The sequence below is a fragment of the Silene latifolia genome, chromosome 9, assembly GCF_048544455.1.
Source record: "Silene latifolia isolate original U9 population chromosome 9, ASM4854445v1, whole genome shotgun sequence".
Lineage (NCBI taxonomy): Eukaryota > Viridiplantae > Streptophyta > Magnoliopsida > Caryophyllales > Caryophyllaceae > Silene > Silene latifolia.
In genome coordinates, this window is record NC_133534.1 from 222,218,184 (window position 1) to 222,224,329 (window position 6,146).

The 6,146-nt window shown below is 35.7% G+C and overlaps 1 long non-coding RNA gene across 1 annotated transcript; it reads left to right on the forward strand.

Moving 5' to 3' along the window:
• Positions 1-2,785: 2,785 nt before the first annotated feature.
• On the forward strand, positions 2,786-5,243 carry LOC141598519 (uncharacterized). The gene is made up of 4 exons (XR_012523574.1): positions 2,786-3,156; positions 3,273-3,405; positions 3,643-3,774; positions 5,154-5,243. It is a non-coding gene; the product is annotated as an uncharacterized LOC141598519 (long non-coding RNA).
• The last annotated feature ends 903 nt before the right edge of the window (positions 5,244-6,146 follow it).

The window sequence follows — 6,146 nt, forward strand, 5'->3', positions numbered from 1 at the left end:
CTGACCTAGTCTATTCGATCGAGCAGTTTAGCTATTAAGGAGACCTCGATCGAATGCTTATTGTGTTCGATCGAGAAGTGCTAAATTGGAGGTTCTCGATCGAGTAGTATTTTCACTCGATCGAGAGGTTTTCGCTAGATGTTGTTCGATCGAGCAGTTCCAAAGTGCTCGATCAAGTAACTTGCTATTTGACGTGAGATTAATATCTTAATGCCGTATCTTCGGTTTAACAGTTATCTCTCCTATAAATAGGAGAGACGGAATTAGCTTTAGGCATCTTTTTTCATATCACTTTACCTTTGCCTTGAATACTGCTCGACGTTGCTCTTTACCTTTCCGGATCTTGTTTTATGTAACCTTTCTCTTGATCTCTTTCTATTTAATCTTTCCCCTCTTTTGCTTATATCTTTTATCATGTTTGTTCTTGCTTTACCTTTCGTTATTGTTTTATTAGTTATTATGTGTAGCTAATCCCTTAATGCTAGGATTAGGGGAGCCATGATAGTATATCGATGATGCTTTAATTGGTTAGGGGGTTTTGTTGTGAGAATTGTTTGATAGAAATATAACTGTAATTGTTAGGTTAAATGCATGCAACTGAATCAATTAATCTGGTTAAATTCAGACCTAGCTAGATCGAGAGATTGGAATGAATAGACCTGTTATGGACAATAGACTACACTAATGAGGGTGAAAGCTAAGTTAGTAGTATTTTAGGGCGGATAGCGGACCGAGAGGACCTTTTCACTACCCTTCTCACATCAGACCGACTGACCTACCTTTAGCTAATTTGTGCAATATCATGGTGAACCGACATCCTGGCATCTTTTTCTCCTTTTTGATCGTGATCCTTTTCGCTCTTGCCTTTTTAACTTTTATTGCTTTAGTTTAGTTAAACAACTCAAACCCCCTGTTTTGTGACCTTAGACAGACTAGAATAACGAGTAGATAGTGACCGCCTCCCTGTGGATACGATACCCGACTTACCTCTGCTGCACAAGTTAGAGCCAGTTGGTTTTATTTTTGATAGAGTTGCGACAACCGTGTCAAATTTTGGCGCCGTTGCCGGGGAGGCAACAATTTTATTTACTTGTCTTATTTTTGTCTGTCTTTAGCCTCAAAGAATTTATTCCTTGAGGCAGTTCTTACCTTTTCTTCTAGTTTTGTTTTGATTGGTCCTACCTAGACAGGTCTAGGTACAAGATCATCAAAGGGAAGGCTTGAGTACCTTTGATCTTCCACCTATGTTCCATCCTATGGCACAACAGGTGGTCTAGAGTGAGAGATGTGGTGCTGCGGGGTACAATGCTGTTATTTGTTTGGCAGAGAACGACAAAGTCTATGCGTTTAGGCAGCGTAGACAAGCTAGACATTCCTTTGCATATGTGCCGCCACATCTGCTTCAGCAACGAGGCTATCAAAAGCCCCCATTTATCTGGCCACCGCAACAACAAACCCCTTCTCCTGTTAAAAAGAGTGAAGAAATTGCTGAATTGATGTCTTTGGTGAAGGCACTTGCACTTCAAGTGCAAGAATATAATAAAGCTAGATAGGCTCATTTCAAGCTATTTGGATCTCAAATAGCTCAATTAGTTGCCGACTTGGATTTTAGGCACTCAGAGACGGTGTATACTACCTGTACCGGAAGCGGTCTTTCCTATGAAAGACCTGAGTTGCCTATTGACGATGATGATATGTATGACTCGGAATCCGAAGATTTATCTGAAAACAAAGCATCGTACGAAGACTTCTGCATTGTACAGCAACAAAAAGTCGATCAAAGTAGCTACAATGTTCGATCGAATGAATAATATGAGGGAGAGCTCGATCGAACAGAATTCAACTTTCGATCGAACACTTTGCACGAGGAGCCACTCGATCGAGCAGCTATATGTGATCGATCGAGCAGTATTTATAGGAAAAGCTATCGATCGAGCGGTATTTTTGCTCAATCAAATACAATGGTCATGGAGAGTGATGCTATGTCATTTTGGTCCGTTTTGGATGACAATACGAAGGAAGACAATGGTTATGGTGAATCTCCCGTTTGGAAAGCCGAGCTGGATGCTTTAGAGGTTGCAATTTACGAGATAGAACCCATAAAGGAGGGGAACGAGAAGGTAGCTAAGTCAGTAAATGTTCCTAGCATGTCACAGGGGTAATATATTCTTTTGTCGATGATTCTGACGCTAGGAGCGATCGACCTGAGGTAGTTAATGATAACTTCATTATTTTTGGTATGGCTGATAGTAAACTACCTCATGTGACTTCTGCTTTCTGTTTTGACTAGGTTAAAACCCGTGAAATTCACGGGTCTGTTTTTAGAGGTTAAATGGGTTTGGTTAATAGTAGCAAAAATAAATAGTTTAAAGATTTACGTAGTTATTATTTTCGAATAATTATCCATCTTTGAGCTATATCGTGTTTAGTACTATGACCAAGACTTATACTAAAATTATTCATCTTTGAGCTATATCGTGTTTAGTACTATGACCAAGACTTATACTAAAATTAGTACACATTTAGTTATCTATGACACAATTTTTAAAAATATATAAAGATAGTCTTACATTAAAATTTGTATATTAACGATTGTTATAAAACTCGATTAATAAAAATATCATCACAAAGTTGTGTTAACTGATTAAATTTAATAGATTGAGACTACTATTATTATATTTATTAAGTCGCACTCAATCAAACTCTTATAGGATTACACATTTCAATTTTCATTAATAAAATATAATTATTATATTAAAATTCACGGATAAAAAACCGAATCCAGCTACAACATTTTAATCGAATTAAACTCCGCATTAGTCATTACATGACAAGAGAAATCACGGACCATGGAAACAAAACTCTGATTTATATCCTCACCTAACTCGTTCAACTCCCTCACCTAACATCACCTAACCCCGTCTCTCACACATCTCTAACACCTCACCTAACTCCGTTCAAAACTCCGTCTGATTTCATCTTTTTGTCTCCTCAATCGTCACAGCCCACCATCTTCTACCTCAATCATCATCATCTCTCCGCCAAACGATCTAGGACTAAATCCAATCTCTCAGCCAAACGATCATCTCCTACTTCAATCATCATCATCATCATCTCCAGATCAGGTCTAATTATCCAAACAAAGCTTTGTCCTCGGTGAGTTATTACCCTAATTATTACCTTCAAATCAGTTATTTTGATTATATAATGCTAATTATTGCTGTGTTGGTAGTTTAATTTGATGTTACTTGTGATTTTTTTATGTTGTGAAGGAAGTTGATCTGTATTTAGAGGAAAAAAAATCACAACTATGAATCGTATAATAATGGTGTAATGATCGTTTTAAGTGCAAAAAGATCAACTCAGATCACCCGGATTATTTGGATGTTACATTGTTCAATTAAGGTGAGTTTTCGTACCTTGATTGTTATATTCGTAATTAATTTGATGTGTACTTGTGATTTTATACGAATTTTCTGAATCAATATGAATTTGACATTAGGGAATTTTTTTTAACAACAACAGTAGTCACTTGTTCTTCATCGGAATTTTAACAACAGTAGTTGTACTAAAATTTTTTCTTTTACCGTAATTATTTGGTAGTTTAATTTGATGTTACTTGTGATTTTTTATGTTGTCAAGGAAGCAGGTCTGTATTTAGAGGGAAAAGAATCACAACTCGGAATCGTATTTTATTAGTCGTGATGATCATTTTAAGGGTGGAGTGATAACTCAGATCAAGCTGATTATTTGAAGTTCGATTGTTCAATTAAGGTGAGTTTTCGTACCTTGATTGTTATATTTGTAATTAATTTGATGCATACTTGTGATTTCATATGAGTTTTTTGAAGCAATGTAAATTTTACATTAGGGAAAAAAAATTTAACAGTAGTCGTTTTGTTGTTCACCGGAATTTTAACAACAGTAACCACACTAAAAAAAATTCTTTTAACGTAATTATTTGGGTTTCTAAAAACCGTTGTCACACGATATTTGAACACACGCTGATGATTTATTCGAATACATTGAATTAAAATAGCATAAGAAGCATCGCCTAATTATTTTGGGCTCTAAAATTACGATAAATAGTGCTACCTGCTCAACATGACAACACTATCATTCATTTTCACTGGCAGCAGCTTCTTTGGTGTTTGAAATCTGGTCTGCGTCTTGATAGTATTTGCAAATAACCATGTAATCTTGATAGTTTGCTTTCAAGTAGCTGCAACCTCCTAAAAATAATGACGGTATAGTTATATGGCTCCTAGATATAGATGGTTCAGTCTCTGCCTTCACTACACAATTATCTATATTTTTGAAACTCTCTGATCCATTCTCTGTATCCTTGTCTTTAGCCATACTGGAATTCTTAATTTTTTTTAAGTTTTTTATGGGTTGTGAACAATGGAGATGATTGGGGCTGTATTGTCGATTTTATAGTGATTCTTGTAGGGTTTCTCTTATGACCTAATTGCCGTTATTTTAGGCCATATATAAGCAAAGGCAAAATAGGTAGAATATAGTTATTGCAATAATGAAGTGTATATAAGCAAAGGCAAAATAGGTAGAATATAGAAAAAGAGGTGAGATAATGAAACGTATATATATATATATATATACCTTCATATGCGTTACAAATATTCCTAGTCAATTCCTCCAGTATTTCTCTACTGTAGTAAGCAGGTTGCTTCGAGGTTACGAATGAGGTCATTGGAGTCAATGCTGCAATAAGATCAGAGAGACGAAATGCAAAATATTATGCTAAAAGAGAAGATGAAATACATGTTTTAACATATATTATTATACATACCATTCTGACTTGATGATGCTTCATATGTGGAGACAATATTCATTTTTAAAGAGTCAACTATATTTAAGTAGATAGCATAGTTAGTAGAGAAGAAAATTATGAGAAATTTTGATGATACTGAAAAAAAAAAGTAGGAAATGTAGTTCTGAAGTTTCGTGTTGATACCAATTGGAGGAGTAAAGTGATTTGAGCTCGTATACACATTCGTCTCATACTGAATACCATTATTAATATCATCTGCATTACCTGCATTTGTATTAATTATAATACTTAAATAACACGTCTTCTTAATTTTTTTTTGTTAATATTAAACACTAACACAGTGATGGTGCTTTATGAACAGGTAAGGTGCTGAATTGTACCGGTGGCACCACAACTCAGCAGTCTGGTAGGAGTACCGCTGCCAGGTGATGTGTTGTTGCTCATCCTCTTTGTAGTTAAGATCAATTTTCTATTCTGTCTTGCATTGGTTGCATTTGTTCGATGTGGTGCTAAAAGATATAACATAAAGCATATTATGACCCATACATTATGTACTTGAAAAGTAACAAAACAGAATCATGAGTGGCTTTACAATTAAGTGAACTCTAAAATTACCTTGAAGCATATTAAGTGGTGATGTGCCCGTGTGAAAGACATTTTGGTGAAATGGGCATGTAGCATGGAAAGTAAGCCATTCAAAGGTCGCTTTATTTCCTGTTTTCCTTTGGGATGTAATCAACTTTCGCTTTTGTCTTGCGATTTTAGAGCATATTTGACAATTTTGGAAATATTCCACCCAAAGTTACATATCGAGGGATGAGTAGATCGTGCACTTCTATAACAACGGTAGGATATGCAAAATAGATGCGAACTTCACCAGAAGTTGCAATTTCAGCCCCCTTATTTGCATTCACGGTGAATCTTGACAGTCTATATAAATGTCCCTTGTGGAGTCTATTCCTGAATTTGAAAATGATGCTTTTGCGGATAGTTGCTTGAATTATATTGTCCTGTAAATTAGTCATTATGGTAAGTTATTTAAGGATACATGATTGTTTGATAGAAATAATGTGTAAATTTACGTTAAAACACGTAATACCTCTGCATCTAACAATAGCATCTCTAACGCCAATGTTTCGCCTTTGTTGTAGAAACTTTTTCTTTCCCGCATGTGGACAACGCGCACGACAATTTCTGCGGTGAGCATATTTCTTTCAGGTGACGGATTGCAACCGGAGTGCAGTTGAAGGCCATGATAAAGTTGATAAAAATTTTCTTGGTTTATTGGAAAATATGAATGAACGATGGAGGTGGATGGAAATGTGTGGGTTAACGTCGTTATTTTTATAGTGAG